The following is a 24,549-nucleotide window of genomic DNA, read 5'->3' on the forward strand; positions in this document are numbered from 1 at the left end:
GTTGTTTATTCGTTTAGTCGCTTCCGACTCTTCGTGACTTCATGGACCAGCCCACGCCAGAGCTTCCTGTTGGTCGTCAACACCCCCAGCTCCCTCAGGGACGATTCCGTCACCTCTAGAATATCATCCATCCACCTTGCCCTTGGTCGGCCCCTCTTCCTTTTGCCTTCCACTCTCCCTAGCATCAGCATCTTCTCCAGGGTGTCCTGTCTTCTCATTATGTGGCCAAAGTATTTCAGTTTGGCCTTTAATATCATTCCCTCAAGTGAGCAGTCTGGCTTTATTTCCTGGAGGATGGACTGGTTTGATCTTCTTGCAGTCCAAGGCACTCTCAGAATTTTCCTCCAACACCACAGTTCAAAAGCATCTATCTTCCTTCGCTCAGCCTTCCTTACGGTCCAGCTCTCGCAGCCATATGTTACTACGGGGAACACCATTGCTTTAACTATGCGGACCTTTGTTGTCAGTGTGATGTCTCTGCTCTTAACTATTTTATCGAGATTTTTCATTGCTCTTCTTCCAAGGATTAAGCGTCTTCTGATTTCCTGACTGCAGTCAGCATCTGCAGTAATCTTCGCACCTAGGAATACAAAGTCTTTCACTGCTTCTACATTTTCTCCCTCTATTTGCCAGTTATCAATCAAGCTGGTTGCCATAATCTTGGTTTTTTTGAGGTTTAGCTGCAAACCAGCTTTTGCACTTTCTTCTTTCACCTTCATCATAAGGCTCCTCAGTTCCTCTTCACTTTCAGCCATCAAAGTGGTATCATCTGCATATCTGAGATTGTTAATGTTTCTTCCAGAGATTTTAACTCCAGCCTTGGATTCCTCAAGGCCAGCTTGTCGCATGATGTGTTCTGCGTACAAGTTGAATAGGTAGGGTGAGAGGATACAGCCCTGCCGTACTCCTTTCCCAATCTTAAACCAGTCTGTTGTTCCGTGGTCTGTTCTTACTGTTGCTACTTGGTCGTTATACAGATTCTTCAGGAGGCATACAAGATGACTTGGTATCCCCATACCACTAAGAACTTGCCACAATTTGTTATGGTCCACACAGTCAAAGGCTTTAGAATAGTCAATAAAACAGAAATAGATGTTTTTCTGAAACTCCCTGGCTTTTTCCATTATCCAGCGGATATTGGCAATTTGGTCTCTAGTTCCTCTGCCTTTTCTAAACCCAGCTTGTACATCTGGCAATTCTCGCTCCATGAACTGCTGAAGTCTACCTTGCAGGATCTTGAGCATTACCTTACTGGCATGTGAAATGAGTGCCACTGTTCGATAGTTTGAACATTCTTTAGTGTTTCCCTTTTTTGGTATGGGGATATAAGTTGATTTTTTCCAGTCTGATGGCCATTCTTGTGTTTTCCAAATTTGCTGGCATATAGCATGCATTACCTTGACAGCATCATCTTGCAAGATTTTGAACAGTTCAGCTGGGATGCCGTCGTCTCCTGTTGCCTTGTTATTAGCAATGCTTCTTAAGGCCCATTCAACCTCACTCTTCAGGATGTCTGGCTCTAGCTCACTGACCACACCATCAAAGCTATCCCCGATATTGTTATCCTTCCTATACAGGTCTTCTGTATATTCTTGCCACCTTTTCTTGATCTCTTCTTCTTCTGTTAGGTCCTTGCCATCTTTGTTTTTGATCATACCCATTTTGGCCTGGAATTTACCTCCGATGTTTCTAATTTTCTGGAAGAGGTCTCTTGTCCTTCCTATTCTATTGTCTTCTTCCACTTCCGCACATTGCTTGTTTAAAAATAATTCCTTATCTCTTCTGGCTAACCTCTGGAATTTTGCATTTAATTGGGCATATCTCCCCCTATCACTGTTGCCTTTTGCTTTCCTTCTTTCTTGGGCTACTTCTAGTGTCTCAGCAGACAGCCATTTTGCCTTCTTGGTTTTCTCTTTCTTTGGGATGTATTTTGTTGCTGCCTCCTGAACAATGCTGCCAACTTCTGTCCAGAGTTCTTCCGGGACCCTATCTACTAAGTCCAGTCCCTTAAATCTATTCTTCACCTCCACTGCATATTCCTTAGGAATATTAGTGAGCTCATATCTAGCTGATCTGTGGGTCTTCCCTAATCTCTTTAGTCTGATCCTAAATTGTGCAAGAAGAAGTTCGTGATCTGAACTACAGTCAGCTCCAGGCCTTGTTTTTACCGACTGTACAGATGTCCGCCACCTTTGGCTGCAAAGGATGTAATCAATCTGATTTCGGTGTTGTCCATCTGGTGAAGTCCATGTATAAAGCCGTCTCTTAGGTTGTTGGAAGAGAGTGTTTGTTATGCAGAGTGAGTTGTCTTGGCAAAATTCTATCAGCCTATGTCCTGCTTCGTTTTGTTCTCCCAGGCCATGCTTACCTGTAATCCCAGGTGTCATTTGACTGCCCACCTTAGCATTCCAGTCTCCTGTGATGAAAATAACATCTCTTTTAGGCGTGTTGTCCAGTAGGTGCTGCAGATCCTCATAGAACTGCTCTACTTCAGCTTCTTCAGCATTTGTGGTTGGGGCGTATATTTGGATCACTGTGATGTTAGATGGCTTGCCCTGAATTCGAATTGAGATCATTCTGTCGTTTTTTGGGTTGTATCCAAGCACTGCTTTAGCCACTTTCCTATTAATTATGAAAGCTACTCCATTTCTTCTGTGGTCCTCTTGTCCACAGTAGTAGATCTGGTGGTCATTTGATGTGAAGTGGCCCATTCCAGTCCATTTCAGTTCACTGACGCCCAGAATGTCTATCTTTAATCTTGACATCTCACCAATAACCACATCCAATTTGCCCTGGCTCATAGATCTTACATTCCAGGTTCCAATGGTGTGTTGATCCTTAGAACATCGGATTCGCCGTTCACCACCAGCACCGTCGGCCGCTAGCCGTCCTTTCGGCTTTGAGCTAGCTGCGTCATCACGTCTGGGGCTAGTTGAGCTCATCCTCTGTTCCTCCCCAGTAGCATTTTGACCATCTTCCGACCTGGGGGTCTCACCTTCCGATGGTATACCGACATATCTCTGGTTGTACTGATCCATTTAGTTTTCACGGCAAGAATACTGGGGTGGGTTGCCATTACCTTCCCCAGGGATCGCATTTAGTCTGACCTCTCTGTCATGACCTTCCCGTCTTGGGTGGCCCTTCACGGTTTAGCTCATGGCATCATTGAGGTGCTCAAGCTCCAGCACCACGACAAGGTAACGATCCTTTGCTGAAGTTATTTTGTATTAGTAAGTCAAATTTAAGTGTTCTTCTCCTTTCATGGTAATCTTTAGTTCCTTCTGGTTCCCCCTAGTGTCCAATCTTCAAAGTCCCATCCTATCTTTTTTTTAAGAGAATTCAAAACAAAAGCATTTTCCCTTGGGAAGGATTTTTTATAATTAACTCCACAATCTTATTTCAATTCCATCTGGGCCCTTAGTCCATTTGTAATTTTCCAGAATCAAAGTTCTAATCACCCTTTTGCTGTTTATTCCAAAAGAATTTTTTTAAAGTCCTTAAACTTGAATTTAAAACTTCTACTGAGGATTATTGATCTTGTCTACTCTATACCTCCAAATCCATCTCCTGTTTCCATCTCCTGGTTGTGAGCACCCCAAGGCATCTGGCTGGCTGCTGAGAGGAACAAAATGCTGGACTAGGATGTCCCTTAGCTTGATCCAACAGAGCTGTTCTTCTCCTCTTACAAAGAGACTCCTTCCTCTTTCTGATATTTCCTGGAACGCTTTTGCAACCATTCCCAGAAATCTACAATAGAGGAAGTCTCCATGCAAAGAGCCTGAGGCTTGTTATGGCCAGCCCAGTCTGGAATTTATAAAGGTTAAACATGACTGGAAAAGGCCACTAGCTACTATATATGTGTAATGAAAAGTTAATGTGTTCTTCACTCACTCCCATCCAATCTGGTGGATCTGTTTGGCAGATAAAAAAAAAAAATGCTTACAATCCACCGCTGATCTTCCAACTGCCCTGACAAAGCAGAGAGTCAGAATGAAGCAGATTCTTTTCGGGTTGTAACTCTTTAGCACTATCATAGCAAGACAAATTCCCATCTGCTTTTATCCAGTTTTTTCCAGGAACTAAACTCAACAGCGATTCCTCTGATGTGACAAAATACAAGCCTAAAAAAAGGAAGGCAGGCAGGCAGGCAGGCAGGCAGGCAGGCAGGCGGACATCTTTAAGAAATTGATACTTTGAAGGACATCACGTTTAGAAATGCATATTTAAAGAGATGTTAGCTACTTACAAAGATGCTACTGCATTGAAAACAAAGGCTCTGTGAATTCAGAAATAGGCCACTCCTCTTGGCAGGAGAAAAGGACCAGAGTTGCAGGAAATGTGGGGCAGGAGCCTCATTTGAAAGTCTCCTCCTCCTCTTTACCTGGGGCACTACTAAAGTCACAGGTGCTTCACTTGGAGAAAGACTTGACACATCCCGAGCATCCTCTTCCCTCCTCTTGCCAATCCTTGTTTAGCCAAGATCTGGTTGCATGTTACTAGACCTCAGGCCTCCCAGTGGTCTGCATGCAAGGAGCTATGGGAGACAAATTTCCCTGGATGATTTCCCCAGCAAATGGATTGCATTTTTTTTTCTTTTCTTCTCATTTTAATTAGGAGCCTCCTCAATCTAACTAGAACGTCTTCACCTTAGCCCGTATTGCTCCAAGCCCTGCATTGCTCTGCCACTCATCCCTAGGAAGCAGCAGCTGACCCTTTCGTAATGAAGCTTTGACACTTGATGCTGTCTGCATGAAATAAATGTGGAGATGAGGATGTGGGCTACCTGCTTTTGGTCCTGATTGATGAAGCAGAGAAATGACGGGGAGGGAGGTCGCTACAGCCATCAAGTCAGGGTGAATCACTGGGTCTCATTCCCCACAAAGATGGATTTGCCCATTCTTTTCATTTGTCTTTGTCAATTACAGGAATGCAGAGCAAGGGGCAGCCGAATGCTTCTTGTCTGTGAGTTTATTATTATTTTCTCTTTGTTTATGGACCGTTGGCTTAGCCAGGGTCCAATTCTAAAGGATCTCAGCTGAATAGCACAACCCACTCGTCCAGAATGGGTCAAAAGAGAAATTGTCAGAAGGCAGGGGCCTTTGACTCACATGCATGCAAATGGCTTATTAATGTTCCTTAATTGCTTATTGAGGGAGAAGGCAGAGCTTTTTACTGCTTTGGAAGATGTGTTGTCCCGAGCATAGATGTGTTGAGATATCAGAAGCTGGAAAGGTTTATAAAAGCAGGTCAGCCAGTAAGGGGAAATTTTAACAAGAGGGACAGAGAGGGAGGGAGGGAGGGAGGGAGGGAGGGAGAGAGGGAGAGAGGGAGGGAGGGAGGGAGGGAGAGAATTTGATCTCAGAGGCTAGATATACTGTATGTGACTACTTGGCACATGTAACACCACTGCTTCGTGGGCTGCACCGGTTGTCGGTGTGTTTCTGGGTGGAATTCAAGGTGCTGGTTGCCACCTTTAAAGAACTACATGTCTTGGGACCGGGTTACCCGAGGGACCGTCCTCTCCCAGTTGTCTCTACCTGTCCAGTCCAGTCCAGCAGGATGGGCATGCTCCGGGCCCCGTCAGCCAAGGAATATTGGCTGGCAGGGACCAGGTGTCATGCACTGCCTACCGCTGAGTAAAGCGCAGACACTGGTTCGGTTGAAGCAGGTTCTGTTTTATTCATCACGTAGTGTCAGTTGTGGAAAAAAGCCGAGAGTGAAGGGAGCGCGTCGGTGCGGGGTTTAAATACCCCGCGCCGGTCAGCGCCCCCTCTCCTTAGGTTACGTCACCCGCCCTTTGTCCTGCATCCTTTCGTGCCGGTAGGTGTAGGGTTGCGGGGCCCCTGCGGGTGCTCCGGGATCACCCATCATCGGTCTCCTCCTTCAGCCGATGATTGCTGTCCGCTGGGCGATCTCCGTGGCGCTCCTGCTAATAGCTTGGGTGTGCCTCGTGATCCGCCTTGTCTTTGTCTTCTTTTCCTTCTCTTTGTGTCGTGATGGCTTTGCGTGCTATGCTTATTTTGTGTCCCTTCCTTCTGCTTCCTTGTCTTTGTCATGTGTGCCGATGTGCTGATGTCTTCAGCTCATCGGCACTCATGACATACCGCCCCCCTTCCAAATAGTGCCCCCCCCTGGCTTGCAGGTTGTCCCCTAGGAGAGCTGTCAAAAAAATTTTTTTTTTTTTAAATTGCCCGCCGGAGTGTTTTCGCCCCTCCCTTTGTTCCGCCCTCTACCTCGTGTTCATCTAGGGTGTGTTCCCAGTGCGCACGCCCAGACCACACCCTGGGCGTGCGCATGCCCCGGCCACACCCTGCTAGTTTGGCTCAGTTCAGCGAGGCGAGAGGCGTGGCTGGTCGGGTGCTGTTCAGCTCCAGGTAGGGCCCTTATCTTTTAGCGCTTGCGTCGTCTTTGTTATGTGTGCTCCTGGGTGTTGCCCCCAGGCATGCACTGTTGACTTGATTGCCACTCCCCCGTGGGCCTGGGGCAGGGGGAGGGTGCTGGCGACCGCTTGTTACTCCCTCGTGGGCCCGGGGCGGGGGGGGTGAGTCCCGGGGGGGGGAGGTCCACCCAAGTCGCGGGCTTGGGGGGGGCCCTTTCCCTTGGGGCGCGGTAGGCGGGGGGGCCCGTGGGGGAGGGGGTGAGCAGGTGCCGGTTTGCTTGTCTCGCCTTTAGGCTTGTCGGGGTACGCCCGGTGAAATGCCCGGGTCAGGTCAGGCGCTTTAACGTTGTGCGCCGCCACCCATTCTGGGTGGGGGAAGTGTTTCCACCTGACCAAATAGTGTAAAGTTCCCCGTTGCCTGCGGGAGTCGAGTATGTCCCTTACTTCGAAGTGATGTTGGCCGTCGATCATCACCGGTGAGGGCAGTGGCGTGCTTGGGTGCCATCAAGAGGTAGTTGCAGGTTTCAGGAGGCTGGTGTGGAATACCGGGTGGAGTCTCCGTAGGTTGTGCGGCAGGTCCAGGCGTATTGCCACCGGGTTCACTATCTGTGTGACTCGGAGCGGCCCGATATACTTAGGCCCCAGTTTTTTCTAGGGTTGAGGCGACTTTAGGAATTTGGTGGATAGGTAGACCATATCCCCAGCCTGGAACGTTGGTTGCTGGCGCCAGTGCTTGTCGGTCTGCTCTTTGTAGGCCGCCTGTGCTTCCTTCAGCGCTGCCGTGATTATTGGCCACGATTCCGCAATCTTCCGTCCCCAGTCACTAGCGTCCACCTGGGGTCCCGGGGGTTGTGGTAGCTCCGGTATGGGGACGAAGTCGCGCCCCAAGACTACTTCGAACAGAGTTTTCCCCGTGCTCGTGTGGACGGCGTTGTTGTATGTGACTTCGGCGAACGGGAGCAGTTCGACCCAGTCGTCTTGGTGGTAGTTGGTGTATGAGCGTATAAATTGTTCTAGGGTGGCATTGAGGACCTCTGTGGCTCCGTCCGTCTGGGGGTGCCAGGCCGTGGATAGGGCTTGTTGGGTGGCCGTCAGCTTTAGGAAGGCCCGCCAGAATTTAGAAGTGAATTGTGTGCCCCTGTCGGTCACGACACGTGCGGGACATCCGTGTAACCTGTACACGTGTATGAGGAAGAGTTTGGCTAGTTGTTGTGCGGACGGGACCGATGCGCAGGGGATGAAGTGGGCCTGTTTCGAAAAGTAGTCTTTCACCACCCAAATGGCCGTTTTCTTCTGGCTGGGTGGGAGATCTACTATAAAATCCATGGAGATTTCCTCCCATGGGCGGGAGGGTTCCACCACCTGTTGTAAAAGTCCCGAGGGCTTGCCTGGTGCCCGTTTGGCTCTGGCGCACGTTGGGCAGGACGCTACGTAGGCTTTCACATCCCGTCTTAGTGCGGGCCACCAGAATTGACGCCTTGTTAGGTTCAGGGTCTTAAGGAACCCAAAGTGTTCCGCTTGCTTGGTGTCGTGGGATCTGTGCAAGATTGCTTGGCGTTGCGAGTCCGGGACATAGATTCTGCCTTCCCCCCATGCCAGGTCCTGTGCCATCGTTACCTTGTCGGGGTTTGCTAGGAACCAGGGGTCGGTTTTGAGGGCGGCGGTGAGGTCCATGCGTATCCCCCCTGGCAGTTGCGGTTGGCGTCGTCTGGTCACTGGTTGCCCCGCCGTCGGTTGCGCCATAGAGTTGTGCTGCCTCCGAGCGCCGCTCCAGGTGGTCACAGCCATCCCCAGTTGGGAAGCGGATAGGACCATCCCGATCATGTCTGGGGCGGGCTCTTCGTCTTGGGGCAGTCGGGAAAGGGCGTCGGCCAGGAAGTTCTTTTTACCCGGCATGAACTTCAGCTGAAAGTTGAAGCGGCTGAAGAATTGGGCCCATCGGACCTGTTTTGGGCTGAGGCGTCTGGGCGTTCGGAGGGCCTCGAGGTTCCGGTGGTCGGTCCAGACCTCGAATGGTTGGGCAGCTCCTTCGAGTAGGTGCCTCCATGTTTCCAGCGCCGATTTTACCGCGAAGGCTTCCTTCTCCCAGACGTGCCATCGCCTTTCTGTCTCGGAGAATTTCCTCGACAGGTAGGCGCATGGTTTCAGGACTCCTGTGGGGTCCTTTTGGAGTAGGATGGCCCCCAGGGAGAAGTCTGAGGCGTCGGCTTGGACCACGAACGGCCGTTCTGGGTCCGGGTGCGCGAGGATTGGCTCTGTGGTGAACAGCGCTTTCAGCTTATTGAATGCGGTCTGGCACGCGGGAGTCCAATTCAGTACCGTGCCCTGGTTCATGGCGCGTCGGGTGTCCCCCACCCCTTTGGTTTTGAGGAGGTCCATTAGGGGGAGGGCTATCTCCGCGAACCCCCATGCGAATGACCTGTAAAAATTCGCAAAGCCGAGGAAGCTCTGGAGTTGGCGTCTGTTGCGGGGGCATTCCCAGTTCACCACCGCCTCGACTTTTGCAGGGTCCATTTCTATGCTGTCTCCGGAGATTCGGTACCCCAGGTAGTCTAGGCGTGCTTTATGGAATTCGCACTTTGAGGGTTTGGCATAGAGCTGCGCCCTTCTTAGCTTATCGAGGACTTGTCTGACTAGGGTCACATGTTCCTCGTGCGTTTTGGTGTAGATAAGGACGTCGTCTATGTAGACGAGGACCCCTTTGAACAGGTGTTCATGCAGAACCTCATTGATGAGCTGCATAAACATCCCCGGGGCCCCCGCTAGTCCGAACGGCAGCACTTTGTACTGGAAGGCGCCTAGGGGGCAGTTGAACGCAGTTTTCCATTCGTCCCCCTCCCTGATTCAGATGCGGTAGTACGCCTCGCGAAGGTCCAGCTTGGAGAAGACCTTGCCCGTGGACAGGTGGGCGAGCATATCTTTTACCAGGGGTAAGGGGTATTTATTGGACAGGGAAGCCGCGTTTAGGCCCCGGTAGTCGGTGCAGAGCCGTAGGGTGCCGTCTTTCTTCTCCCGGAATAAGACGGGAGCTCCGACCGGTGAGCATGTGGGCTCTATGAATCCCCTCTCTAGGTTTTTATCGATGAACTCCCGGAGGGTTGCCATCTCCTTCGGGGTCATCGAGTAGATCTTCGGCCTAGGTAAGGGGACGTCGGGCAGCAGGTCAATCCGACAGTCCGTCTTGCGGTGGGGGGGTAGTTGATCAGCTTCCGCCTCTCCGAAGACCTCGGAGAAGTCAGCGTATTGTTCCGGTAGGTCTGCTGGGGTAGCTGTGTTGTCCTGGGTAGCCGCCTCTGCTCGTCCCACAGTGGGGTTGATTCTGCCCGCCGGAACTGGCGCCCGGTACTCGCCGTCGTCGAATAGGAAGGTGCGGGTCTCCCAGTCGATGCGCGGGTTGTTTGTCGCGAGCCATGGCATTCCCAAGACTGCGATGGGTCGTCCTATGTGGGTGACTACGAACGATGTGCGTTCGGTGTGGGTGCCCATTTGCAGGGTGACCGGCTCGGTCTGCATCGTGGCTGGTTTCCCTCCCGCTGTTGAGCCGTCCAGCTGGTGGAATGCCAGCGGCGTGGGGAGGGGGGAGCAGCGGAGGTCGAGTTTGGCGACTATGTCGGGGTGGATCAGGTTTTTCGAGCACCCCGAGTCCACTAGTGCCGCGGCCGTGGTGACTCCGTTGCTGGCAGAGAGTTTGATTGCCGCCATTATAACGGAGCTTTCGCCGTTCTGTCGAAGTGGTCCGCGCTGCTGTCCCACCGCCTGCCTCGTGGCGCGTTTTAGGGCAGGCGGGGAGCGTTTCCCGCCAGCTGGTCTGGGTCTACGGTGTCTTCTCCCCCCCAGTAGGCGTCCCAGCCTTCGTCTGGTGTCGCTGTGGCTCCGGTCATTCGGCGGTGGGGGGGCGGCGGCGGGTTAGGTGGTTTGAGGCTAGTTTTCGGGGCGGGTTTGGGAGCTCTAGCCGGCGGTCGGTTGGCGAAGTAATCTGCCGTCTTGTGCCCCAGTTTTCCACACCTCCCGCAGGGCCCGCGACTAAATTTCTTCCTTGGGTATGTGGGACCGGCCGTCCCCACGTGTGGCGCGGGTACCTTTGGGCAGGTGTTGGTCGTGTCTTCCGTCATTGCCATGAGGAAGGTGCGGTGCGCGTGTTCTGCTTTCCCCGCGAGGTGGATCCAGCCGTGTAGAGTCTCCGGGTCGTCCCGGTAGAGGGCCCATTGGAGTACGTCGCAGTTGAGCCTCCTTTTGAACATTTCCAGCAGGGTGGTCTCGGACCAGTCGTTGATCTTCCCTGCGAGGGCTTTAAACTCGAGGGCGTAGTCCGGGACAGTGCGTGCGCCCTGTTTGAGTCTTTGGAGTGCGCTTTTCGCCCTCACTTTGGCTAGTGGGTCCTCAAAGTAGCGCTTCATCTCGGTGATGAAGGCATGGAAGTTGGCGAGGGCGGGGGAGCTGGACTCGTACATTTGGACGTACCAGTCCGCCGCCTGGTCTTGTAGTTTGATCGCCACGGCTGTGATCTTGTCTGCTTCGGAGTCATAGGAGTGACCGTGCCTCCCCATGAACTCCCTGGCGTTCGTAATGAAGAACGACAGTTTCGCGGGGTTCCCATCAAAGAAGATGGGGAAGTCCTTTGGGGCCCGGGTGTTTTGTGAGCCCCCTCCTCTCACTTCCCGGCCTGTGGCGTCGTCCGCCTGGGCTGTTTGTTGATCATTATCTGGCCCGTGGGAGTGCGACGCCCCGCTCAGGGTGTGGACCTGTGCGGGGGCATTGTTGGGCGGCGCAGGGGACATCAACGATTGAAGCATGGTCCGGAGTTCCTTCAGCTGGGCCTCCATGGCCGCAAGCCTAGCTTGTGCATCCCCGTCCGTGATCCGCGCCGCCGCTGGGGCCGGTTCCATCGGTGTGTCGGCGGGGGTGGGTCACCGGTGGGGTTCAGGCAATCCCGTCCATTGGTCCGCTTCCTCCGCCATCGGCTGGGTTGCCTCTTCGTCCTCCCCCGTGCTTACCGCCGTTGGGCTGCCACTCCACTCCCGTGGCTGGGGTGCGATGTGGGGCGAGGGGTTCTCTGCTGGTCTCGGGAGGTATGTTGCTCCCTCCCGTGGCCGGGTTGCCTCCATCGCCATCTCCCCCTGGGGTTGGAGCTGAGGCTCGGGTTGGGCCGGGTGGGTGTCCATGGCTCCAGGAGTCCGCGGTGCCTCTGGCCTCGATCGGTCCTCCTCTGCTTCTTGCCGTGCGGCTCGCCCCCCTTGTCCGCGTCGCGCCGGCCTCATCGTTCCTGGTCTTCCCGCCGTCTACTCCTCCCGCGGCTCGTTGTCGTCCGGTGGGGCTCAGCGAGGCTGAGTTTGTGACTCTCGGCTTTATGTCATGCACTGCCTACCGCTGAGTAAAGTGCAGACACTGGTTCGGTTGAAGCAGGTTCTGTTTTATTCATCACGTAGTGTCAGTTGTGGAAAAAAGCCGAGAGTGAAGGGAGCGCGTCGGTGCGGGGTTTAAATACCCCGCGCCGGTCAGCGCCCCCTCTCCTTAGGTTACGTCACCCGCCCTTTGTCCTGCATCCTTTCGTGCCGGTAGGTGTAGGGTTGCGGGGCCCCTGCGGGTGCTCCGGGATCGCCCATCATCGGTCTCCTCCTTCAGCCGATGATTGCTGTCCGCTGGGCGATCTCCGTGGCGCTCCTGCTAATAGCTTGGGTGTGCCTCGTGATCCGCCTTGTCTTTGTCTTCTTTTCCTTCTCTTTGTGTCGTGATGGCTTTGCGTGCTATGCTTATTTTGTGTCCCTTCCTTCTGCTTCCTTGTCTTTGTCATGTGTGCCGATGTGCTGATGTCTTCAGCTCATCGGCACTCATGACACCAGGAGATGCACATTTTCTGCTATGGTGCCTGCCCTCTGGAACATCCTCCCTCCTGAGGTTAGGATGGCTCTGACCCTGTTGGCCTTTCAGAAGGCCTTGAAGACCTGGCTCTGTGCCCGGGCCTGGGATCCTGAGTGTGTGAAGGGCCCCAATTCCCAGTTGTGCTGACACTGATGGATTATAGTATCTCTCAGCTGCTATTTGTATTCACTTTCTTTTTTTATATAGTGTTTTAACTGTATTTATTGTTTTTTTTTAAATTGTTCGTTGTCTAGAGTCACTGGTTTGAGATGGGAGGTTATATAAATTGGATGGATGGATGATAGAGACGATAGATGGACAGATGATAGATAGATAGATAGATAGATAGATAGATAGATAGAGATGACAGATCGACAGACAATAGATAGATGATAGCTAGATAACTAGATAGCTAGATGATAGCTAGATAGCTAGATAGCTAGCTAGATAGCTAGATGATAGATAGATAGATAGATAGATAGATAGATAGATAGATAGATAGATAGATAGATAGATAGATAGATAGATGGGGAGAACCCACCAGGACATCTGGAGAACAGAAAAATGGAAGGGATGCAATGAACATCCTTGTTGCAGATTCTCTTCTGCACATGAGTCTCAGAAGCTTCTCAGATCTTGCCTTCCCAACATCTTCTCATCAGGGTTGGCAAGCAATGCATCTCCCAGAGGCCTCACCGATGCCCTGTTTTGATATGTTCCACCCCGTCTCCTCACAGTGGATGGATCGTTGAGCAGCTCTGGCATCTGGTACATCAGAACAGAACCTGATGTTGTGATAAGCACCAAAACCAATGATCACTTCACCACCTTACGGTGAAATCCCAGAGAGGGTGGAACACCTGGGAACAGCTAGGTGCCATCAACTCTGAGCCATGATGGTGCCCATCAGCAAGCCTGAGAAAATGCACCTGACTCTTTTGGGGATTTTTTTTTATTATTATTATTGTCAGTTTCTGCACAGAAGCCACAGGAATTGAGAACGAGATGAATGAGGAATGAAAACCAGCAACAATCCTATCAGCTGAAAGTGGCTGTGGATGGTTACAAATCAAGGCTGCTTAGTAGAATGCATGACATATATTGGGATGGGTATGGAAAGCTGTTACAGGAAGAGCATGGATGTGCGCAAATGAAATAAAGCTGTCTGTTGCTTTCAGGCCAAAATACTTTGGAGCCTGCAGGGGTGTGAAGATAGCCCTGCTGCAGCTCTTTAAAACAGCTACCTCAGTGTTTGGCTGGGGAATTCTGGGAGTTGACATCCACACATCTTAAAGTTGCCAAGTTTGAGAAACACTGAGCTACGGCGTTTCTCAGGCTCATGTGGCAGATGGAGAGAGTAGCCATGTGATCCTGGAAGAAGACATGACTGCTTTAAAGAGTTGCCGGGGGGGGGGGGCTACATTCATACTCCTGCGTGTTTCACAACACTTTTCTAAATGGTTTCTGAAACCCAGCCCTTGTATGAATAAAACTGAGGCTGGCTCATCTGCAGCCAGTACTAAAACATGTGCCTTCTCTAAACATTGGTCCTAGTGGGGCCAACCCACATTGGTCAGCCTGTACCCCCAGAAAGGAGACATCAGCTGGATTAGAGGAAGCCCAGCAGAACAGAAAACCAAGGGCCGAGGAGGAAAAGAGTCAAATCTTTTGGGAGGGAAGACTGCTGGTTGGGTAGCCAGGACTCTGAAAGAGGCAGACTGTTCAGTCCTTTTGTTGCACAGCTCTCAGTCTAATCTGACTGGCAAATGCACTGGATTAAAAGGCCTTCCAAAATCGATTTTTCACACAGGTTTGGGCCTCCGATTTTAAATCTTCTGTGACTAGTGGTACCAGTGCTTTAGCACCCTGTTTTCTGATTTTGATTCTGTACTTTCTTCACTTGGATGTGGAATGGACTGCATCTTCCTTCCTTCCCCTTCCTTCTCCCTCCTCCCTCCTCCCTATCTTCCTTCCTTCCTTCCTTCCTTCCTTCCTTCCTTCCTTCCTTCCTTCCTTCCATCCATCCATCCATCCATCCATCCATCCATCCACTTACCCACCCATCTCCTTCCTCCCTCCCTCTCCTCTCCTCCCCACCTCCTACTTTCTCTTCTTGTTCCTCTTCTTCTTCTTGCCTAGACTCACCATTGCATTGATTAAATCACAGCCGCCATCTTGACTTGTCTGACCATGCCCTCAGGACCCCCCTGCCTCACAGCATGTCCACTAAATTCAGACAGTGGCAGCGTGGTGGTTGAGGCATTGGATTAGGACCAGAGAAATCCAGGTCGAAGTCAAACCGTTGCCCTGGAAGAGTTCTGAGTAACTTTTCAAGCCAGCCTGTCTTACAGGGCTCTTGTTATGGAGGAAGAACTGGGGAAGGGGTACTACATATGCCGCCTCCAGCTCATGCAGAGAAGGTGGGATATGACTCTGGCAGACGAAGCATTAAACTCCTTCCAGAAACAAACAGGCGCAGGTGCATGATCGGTGCAGTGAAGGAGAGCAGAAAGCTTTTGATTTCGGTTCTATGCAACTGAGGTTTGCCAGCAGGACTTGGGACTGAAGAGCGAGCCCCACTTTATCAGCTCAGCCCCTGTTGCCTTAGCTCTTTCCCACGGGTTGAATCCTTTGGTCGGCTGCATTCCAGATGGATTGGATTAATGCCCTCCTGCTGGCTGGGAATGATAGGCCTTGTGCTTCAAGACAGGCTAGGGATAAGCTGATCTTTGGTGTTGCAGGGAAAGAGAGAGAGTTCAGCGGGTCCCAGACATGTGGAAAGTGGATTTCCGAAAGCCTCCGCTTAGATTTGCCTCTGGGTCTATGTTTTGTGTGTGTCTGTGTATCTTCAGACAGCAGAAAAAGGTGATATTTGAAAAATGCAGGAACAGCGCTATTTTGCCCCAAGCCAACGTTGTATTGAAAAGCACTTCACATAGGAACAGAACCTTTCCCTTTCTTTTAACTGCCTCCTATGAATGCCTGTGTTTGTTTATTCAGACATGATTTATTTAGAATGTTTTAAATCCCATTTTCGGCTTTCAAATGCACTCCCAGCAGCAGTTCAGCTGAGTCCCAAGTCGGGCAAGTGACATGTTAGTGTCTGGGGGTAGGGCTGATTCAGCAAGTTTTATCTGGGCTCAGAAGCTCAGCAGGGTGAGATCTGCCTGGTACCAGGAGATCTCGGGGCTGTAGGCTGGGCCATCCACAGGGGGGTCAAAAAAGTCAAAATGGCAGCTGCAACTATGTGATCAACACCCCCCCCCTTTTTTTTACATGTGTATCTGTGCAATGCACATCAAAAGGAGGGGGAGTTTCAATCATGCAGTCGTGGTCACCGATTAGACTTCCCCAATACTGCTTGTGATACTGGGTAGTTAAAAAATGACAGTGGAAAAGATTGTGGAAACACTTCCATATTATCCCCACAAACCTTCATGACTTTTCATGATGTCACTGGGAATCAGGCTTGACTGGAGGGAGAATGGGCCCATAAATATTCTTCCAAAATCCCCCCAAAAAACTCTCTGCCCCATGTGGAAACTAATCCTCCATCACATTGCACCTTTTTTGTTGCAGCAGCGAAAAATTCATCTTCCAACTTTTAGGAAGGGTTCTTCCCACCCTCCATCACTGATTCCCCTGCACCCCACAGCCCACTGCAGTATAAGTGCTGTGGGTCACTTCCACTGGTAACAAAACACTTCCTTCTTATTAGACTCTAAAACAAAAACAAAAACAAAAAACTTTCCAGTCTAGCAAGCATTGGGGGATTTCCTTGTGGTCTCCCATCCAAAGAAGGAAAAAGAAAAAGAATGATGGATTTAAAGGATCAGGAAGGAGATTTTAATAGGAAGAGACTTCCTTGGGAGGTGAAGAACTCACTTTCATTAGAGATGTTTAATCAGGGGAATAAAACAACAACCATGCTCGTTATTAGGCGTCTCCAGTAGCCAGAAAGACTGGACACAAATGGAAGTAACATCAACAACCATGCGGTCTCTTTTAAAAAAATCCTAGTATGTCTTTTCCGAACCCCCTCCCACACATATCTCTCCCTTTGGGGGACAGGGAGTCAGTGACAGTAAGGGAGGTTTGTTATCGATGCACTAAAGGCCCAGAAGTACTACAGATCCCACGATCCCTGATAGCAAAGCCGTTCCAGGCTGGACCTCACCTTGTCATTCCTGGACCGGATTTTTGTGCAATGTTCCTTTCTACCAAATGAGGCTTTCCCTTTCTGTAATGTTTATGTTTTTATGTACATTGAACTTGCAACACGCCAATGAAGCGGACAGACAGACAGATAGCTAGACAGACAGACACTAGAGGAAGAAAGAACATATCCTGGCAACATCCAAAGTTAAGGGACATGGTTAGTTTTAATCACTCAAGCTGAGTTGGGCTGAGTCTGACATAGAGTCATTGCATGCCAGAGTGGGAAGGGGCTTTGGAGATCATCTAGTCCAACCTTCTGCCCAATACTGAAATCCAGCATCCCCATCTAGCGTCTAATTAATCATCTCCAGTGAAGGTGAGTCCCCCACCTCCCAAAGCAGTCTCTTCCTATTACAATTGGCTTGCTTGTCAATTAAATCCTTTTCCTTTTCTCTTCTTTGGATGGGAGACCATGCAGAAATCCCTGTAACGTATGCTAGACTGCAAAGCAAACAGGTAACGAAATAAAATCCCAGAAGGAGGTAATCCCAAGTATTTCTGCCTTGCTGCCAAGAAAATGCTGGGAAGGAAGGCTTGAGCTTTGCACAGCGGACAAGGTGGACGAACCCTCTGCCAGTCAGAAGGGGGAGCTGACCGATGGCTTCTCTTCTGCCCTCCTTCCTTCCCCTCCTTTTCAGCAGATAGCCTCTTTCCCCATCATCATCTCCTTCCTGTGGCTCTTTTGGGGTAAGATCTTGAAACTAAGGTGGATCGGAGATGTGAGCCTTTACTCACCTCCCTTTCTGGCCCTGCCCCAATTCACTGGATCAATTTCCACACCACTCAGCTTTGGAGCAATAACAGAACATGAGTTGGCAGCCGATCAGAGATGGGCAGAGCTCTGAAAGAACCCTTTGCTTTGGTGAACTTTGGGAAGAAACATCCTTGTGGAGCAAAACCACAATCGAGCAGCCTTCCTTCTGGCCTTGGCCCTTCACAAGATAAAGTCTGTCTGCTTTGAACCTGATTGATTATGTGCCATCAAGTCAGTGTCAATTCCTAGTGACCACATGGATAGATTTTCTCTGTGATGATCTGTCCCCAACCTGGTCCTTCAGGACTTCCAATGGTGCACCCATGGCCACTGTATCTGAGCTCATCCACCTTGCTGGTCATCCTCTTCTCTTTCCTCCCACCTTTCCCAGCATCCGAACCTTTTCCAGAGAGCTGGGTCTTTGCATCATGTGTCTGAAGTAGGATAATTTGAGCCTGCTGCTTTACACACACACTCACCCCTGGAATTTACCCTACAGGCGTGGGATCTCCAACCAGCTCATGGGTGACATCAGCCCAAAGACATGGCTTGCTTACTTTCAGTTAGAAACTGTGCTGAAAAGAAAGTTGGAGGGAATGAGTCCAAATCCTACCAGATTTATTGGGGACTACTAAAGACCATGCTCTGGACTGCAAGAAGATCAAACCAGTCCCTACTCCAGGAAATAAAGCCAGACTGATCACTTGAGGGAATGATATTCAAGGCAAAACTGAAATACTTTGGCCACACAATGAGAAGACAGGACACCCTGGAGAAGATGCTGATGCTAGGGAGAGTGGAAGGCAAAAGGAAGAGGGGCCGACCCAGGGCAAGGTGGATGGATGATATTCTAGAGGTGACGGACTCGTCCCTGGGGGAGCTGGGGGTGTTGACGACTGAAAGGATGCTCTGGCGTGGGCTGGTCCATGAAGTCACGAAGAGTTGGAAGTGAATGAATGAATTAACAACAAAAACTAAAGGCCAAAGTCACAAGAGATTGTAACACCTAAATGATCTCAACTGTGGTTGGGGGAAAAAAAAGCAGGGTCAGAGCTGGTCAGAAAATCCCAGGATTGTAGTCCAGACTAGATCTATCTATCTATCTATTCATCCATCATCTATCTATCTACAATATCTATCATCCATCCATCCATCCATCTTCATCCATCCATCCACCTACCCATCCTCATCCTCATCTTCATCTATCTCCTAGAACAAGGCAATGTATTTCTGTACTGTTCCCAAGAAAGGTACATAGCCTTTGTCCATGAGAGATGTCCATGAGGTTACCAAGAAGTCCAGCTTGGCCATAAGAGAAAAGGACCTCTTTTTAGACCCAATTGTGTAAGGGAGTTGAAAAACAAACTGGCCCTGATTAGGATTGTACCCCTGATGAAAACCTTGGAGGGTTGAACTTCTTTGTCCCAGAGTTATTAGGGTTGGCTCTACTATTTGAATTAAGAAGATAATTGGTTTTGTGGTTGTTGTTGTTTTTAATCAGAAGGCACAGAGACACCATCCCAAGCTGGGAAACAGTGAAGGACAAAGGGTTTGGACCCCTTGATGTATTATCCATTTCATAGAATACTTTAACCCTGTATGAGACAGTTCATGGATCAGAGATGGGCAGCCCATCTACTCCCTACCACCCCAGAATTAAGAAAATTAATTAATTAAGAAAATAAAGATATTGGAGGGGGGTGTCTTTTTTTTTTTTTGCCTTTTCATAAATTCAGGCACAGGAAAGAGACAAGCGGTGTCTGAACACCTTAACACACTCCTTTTCTATAAAAGATGAGTTAATTAATGTTAAAAAATGAACCCTCCCAAGCAAAACACATTTTAAAAAAGAGCTTAAAAAGTTTAGCTTCCCTTCACTTCTTGCTGAACATTTTTTTCTGTGATTTGCACAGCCACCCATCTCACCATTGTGACCCAAAAATATACCACAAGAAGCAAGAAGCAACAATATAACACAACAATGCACCCATTATATCCACTATAAAATAGGATTGTATCACCCCAGGTTGAAAAAACCAAAGGCCTGCCCAGCTGCCACCAGTTCCAAATTGCAGTCGCCTCCCACAGACTCCCCCCTTTCACAATCCAGTTTCCTTTCTCTGGTTAATTTACTTTTTAAAAGTTGCTTGTCTAATTACAAATGGCTTGAGTGGGCCCATGCCAAGCTGGGCCCTGAATAATCCATGGAAACTGATGCGCGGGCCTCAGCCTCAGTTGTTTCAATGCTGCAAAATGGAATTGGATGGAGTATCCAATGCAAGGCTTTTTCTGCAGAGTTTTTTTTTCTGCCCGTTACAGGTTGTCCTCGCTTAACGACCACAATTGGAACTGGAATTTTGGTTGCTAAGCAAAGCGGTCATTAAATGAATCCGGCCTGATTTTATGGCCTTTTTTGTGTCGGTGGTTAAGTGACTCACCACAGATGTTACACGAACCACATGGTCATTAAGTGAATCACGTGGTTCCCCATTGATTTTGCTTGCCAGAAGTCGGCCGGGAAGGTCAAAAATGGCAATCATGTGACCATGGGACGCCGTGACGGTCACCAGTGCAAACCGACTGCCAAGCACCCAAATTGGGATCATGTGACCGTGGGGAACGCTGTGATGGCCGTAAGTGTGAGGACCGATTGTAAGTCAGTTTCTCAGCACTGTCATAAGTCCAAACTGTTACTAAACGAATGGTCGTTAAGTGAGGACTACCTGTATTCTCATATCTGGAATGAGGATGGTCAATCCTGTGTAGGAAAGGGCAGAGGATGTTTATGTGATTTGGAGAGGCTTCCAGTTTTAACAGACAGCATCCTGTGGATACCTCTTGGATGAAAATCCTGTTTTCTTTAGACCTCGCCTTGTTGGGTCTGAGAGCAGGATGGGGAAAATATATATTAAAGAAAAAAGTGGTCGGGAACATTTTTATCATCTCTTGAATGAGACATGCATGAATCAATGATTGTTTGCCTCCCATCTAATTCACACGTACTTTCTGTCTCTTCCTTCCCATTTCTGCTCCATCTGCGACTTCATGCAATTAATTAATTAAAACATGATTTTTTCACTAAGTATGCAATTTTACACACACTTTACTTTAAAACATTTCATATATATATACAGTGTGTGTATATATATATACACAGACATATATACATACATACATGCATGCACACACCTAAGCAAAAGTATTTATACAGAGATGTATTTCATTTTGTTTGTTTGTTTGTTTGAGCCAAGGAACATATTGCAAAACTTGAAAAGGTGCAAAAATCAAAGGTTAACTTGGTTCAGCTTGGTGCATCATCATAAAGCATGTCGGTTTAAAAGTGCTGATCAGAGCGATTCCTTTAGCATCCCTTCCAACCGACGTTGCCGACTTGTCCAATTTTAATGCATGGATTTTATTTTATTATAACTTATTTTGATGTTTCAGTAAGCTACTCAGAGCTGCTGGGATTGAGTATATTGAAATATATTGGCTAAATATTTTCTCAGATAAATGCAGATTTGACTAGATGTTGGATGCAAGTGAAAAAATTGAAAGCGAGCAGAGGTGTTTCTCGCCTGAGCAGAACTGAACATTTTCTGGATGTTTAGTAACCTCTGTGAGGTTTGAAACTGAAATATGCCGGTGCCGCAAATTGCAGGTCTTTTCCATTTTCATGCAGGCCTGTGTTAGTTACTCAGTCTGACATACCTGCTTGGGTTTCTAGGGGGTGCAGAAAGAGATCTGAAACCGAAAAAAGCTGCAAAGGAAAATTGCTCTGGGGAATTTGTAGCAGAAACAAGTCATTTGACTTCATCCTCTGCTCTTGATTGATGACTCAATGTGGCAAAAGAGCCCAGAAAAATATTAGGCTGACCTCAAGCCAGAGGTAAAAGGACCCCAGCACAGAAGGCTTGTTTCAAGCAGTAGTAAATCCATTTACCCTCAGAGACAATTCTGCAATTCTTTGCATCCTTGGTGCTCAAGTGGTGCTGATTCTGCCTATTATGGCCAGCTGGCCCAGAAGGAAAGATCTCTAGTGGAGGTGACTGGTAGTCCAAGATCATAGGATCACATGATTGGAAATATCCTTAGAGGTCATCTAGTCCAACCCCTGTTCAATGCAGAATTCTCTAGTGCAATGCTTCTCAGCCTTTGCCACTTGAAGGTGTGTGGACTTCAGCTCCCAGAATTCCCTGGCTGGCTAGAGAATTCTGGGAGTTGAAGTCCACGCATCTTCAAGTGGCCAAGACTGAGAAGCATTGCACTAGCCCAGCCTTTCTCAACCTTCTGACTCTGGAGGAACCCTTGAAATATTTTTCATGCCTCAGGGAACCCCTGCATATTCACACTCAAATACAAACCAGAAGTTACAAAATCATTATATTAATTTCATGGGCAGGCCTGTATAGATGCATTCACAGTGTTCTTAAACTGAAAATAAAGAAACTTAACTCTTTCATGTGAAGTTGCCAGAATTGGAAATATTTTTAAAATAAATTGTGATCTCCCAGGGAACCCCTAGTGGCCTCTCGCGGAACCCAAGGGTGCCATGGACCCCTGCCTGAGAAACCCTGCACTGGAGCTTCCCTGACAGATGACCATCCACTCACTACCAGCTGAATGCTTGTACAATCAGGAAACTGCCTTTTCAAACATTTTGATGCCCCGCCTGACTGGACACCATCCCAAAGAAGGCTTTGCCAATGGGAACTTGAGGATCTGGGATTTAAACACCCAGAATTCCCCGGGGGGTTGTGAGGCTTCAAGTCAATTGCCTATGGAGAATCTATGGATCTCCTGGAAGGGAGATCCATAGATTCTCCATAGAGCTTGCAAAGCGCATCACTTGTGCAAAACTGCTGAACACACACTTGGACATAAGGGTTGATCCCCAATCGAAATGCATGCACAAAACAGATCTTCTCCCAGTATCTTTTGTCATTTCTAAAATCTGCTTTCTCAACTTCTGAGTAAAGGGTGAAGGGATCTGGACTGCCTTCCAAAATTTCTCCACCCCTCTCCCCAAAGTCTGGCCTGCTTATAATATTACAAAGATGATTATGACAAAGGATTGGCTTTTGCTGAATGTTCCCACTCCCCACCCTGAACTATTGATTTATCAGTTGATGTCCCATGATCCGTTTTTCTTCCATATTGTGTTTACTTCTATATGAAACTAGGACTTTTCTTGAACTGGGCAGTGTTTGGATCACTCTAGGGTGGGGTTTCTCAACCTCAGCCACTTTAAGATGTGTGGACTTCAACTCCCAGAATTCCCCAGCCAGCATGAAAAACCCTGGGTTAGAGAAAAAGTGCCGGGAAATACGGAGAGATGCTGTCGATTCTTAAGAGCCATCAGCCTTACCTTAACCGTGTCAGAATTAGCATGTTTTGCCAACTCCAAAAAGGATGAACGAATTAATTAAGCCAACTTGGTCTAAGAGCGTTGGATTTAGCCCCAAACAAACCTAGGCTTCCATAGTTTTAAACAACGATTCCCAGTTAATTAACTTTTACTTCTCCTGAGATGGACATAAAATCCTAGAGAGGCCTTGCTTGTAAACCTCTCTAAGAACTCTTGCTGGCTGGCTGGGGGAGTGAGAGGTGAAGATGGACAAAAGCGGGGTGGGGGATTAAGGTCTCCTCCCTCCAAAATCGATCCATCATGTTATGGAGCATTTAAAAAGAAAAAAAAATCTCTGCATTTGCTCAGGCTTGACAAAAAAGAGAAGAAACTGAAGGGAAGGGAGGCAGGAAGGAATTTGCAATGGGTGGGGGGCATTAAAAACAGTCACTGCACCACCAACACAGACATTCCTGATTGGGTACTGCTGGCCCGCAATAGGGACTGGACCAAGTTGGAGATGGGATGGCTGGCATGTGCATGCTGCAGGAATAAGCTATCACTGGGTGACAGCCAGGTGTTCAACAGGTGTAGTGTGGTCTAGTAATGAAGGTAGACTTCGATTGAGAAGACCCAGGCACCTGTCCCCCCTGAACCACGGACACTTCCTAGTGGGCTGTGGGCCAGTTCCTCCCTCTCAGTCCAGCCTACCTCACAGGGTGGTTGTTGTGGAAATAAAATGTAGGGGCACCACCCACAAGCAGCCTTCTGCTCCTGGAAGAAAAGCGGGAAATGTTGCTTTCACATCCTACATAAGAATGGTAAATACACAACATATTTTTGCTTCACCAGAGAGTTCAGTTGTAGGGGGTTAGCGTTGATGAGCGTGCAAAGTGCAAGGAATGGTGGCATCTGATTGGGTGGTTCAGTACAGAAATGCTCCTATTAAACAACATTATTTGGGAAGATACGGAAATAGCAGGATGTATATATGGAGGAGGGTTTAGCAAGGCAATTGATAAAAATGTTTTTTTTTGTTTTTAATTGCAATTTAAGGGGGGTTACTTTGTCATGGAAATGTAGTCCCTGCAGAAACTGCCATCCAGCCTAAAGCATTTCTCCACTGTCTTAGATACCTGGTGATGAACACACACACACACACACACCAGTGGGAACACTGACATAAAAACACACCCTCTCAAATGACATTCCCCCTGGAAAGTCGAGAGCGTTTGTGGGTGGACGGTGTGAATGAGACACACACGTGTTTGGAAAAGCGCGTGCCTCCTTTTTCACAACGCTGGGCTGCCTCCCGATGAGTGTATTCAGCCCCGAATCCAGGTTTTCTGCCTGGTGTGAAACGGCCCTCCGAATATGGAAAGTTTGTGGGTGTGGAAACAGCTGCTCCTGAAGCTGTGGGAGTGGGAAGCCTGCGCTGGGTGTTTGCACGCACGTGGACGGTGGGGTGGATTGCTGTGAGCAGGAGAGCTGGGGTGCTGGGTGACAGGCTGATGTGTCATGGTGGGGGGCTGATGGGACAAGTGCCACGGGGAAGGAAAACATTCCGTGTGTGTGTGTGTGTGTGCAACAGTGAGGCTGAAAGTGAGCAACCTTTGGAGAGAAGAGGAGGAAAGTGAGTGTTGGTGAAGGCTTCCAGCTGAAGAGGTTGTGCTTCTCACACTCCTGGTGAGCCCACAGGAGCAGGGCGGGGAGTGAGGGTCCAGGCCCCTGCACACACTTGTGCCTCTGCCGAATCGTCAGCTGTGGCTAGGAGATGCCTGGGGCCTTCGGCCGCGTTAATCTGAGTTGAACCGGACGCCTTGCTAACCCACCCCAACCTGGCTTCCATCCGGCCACCCGAGATTTCCTGGTGGTCCCCTCTCCAAGCAAAACCCAGGCAGGACCCTGCTGCTGCCTCCTCCTGAGATGCTGGTGGGGGGGCGGGGGGGCTGCTGCCTGTGAAGGAAGGGGTCATGCTGAAAGGGGGGGGCG

The 24,549-nt window shown here is 49.2% G+C and overlaps 1 protein-coding gene across 1 annotated transcript in view; it reads left to right on the top strand.

The window, feature by feature from the left end:
- Positions 1 to 24,549, top strand: part of ADGRB1 (adhesion G protein-coupled receptor B1) — a 236,052-nt gene that overhangs the window by 134,136 nt on the left and 77,367 nt on the right. The gene's annotated exons all lie outside the window — the stretch shown is intronic.

This window comes from Candoia aspera, chromosome 3 (assembly GCF_035149785.1).
Source record: "Candoia aspera isolate rCanAsp1 chromosome 3, rCanAsp1.hap2, whole genome shotgun sequence".
Classification (NCBI taxonomy): Eukaryota; Metazoa; Chordata; class Lepidosauria; order Squamata; family Boidae; genus Candoia; species Candoia aspera.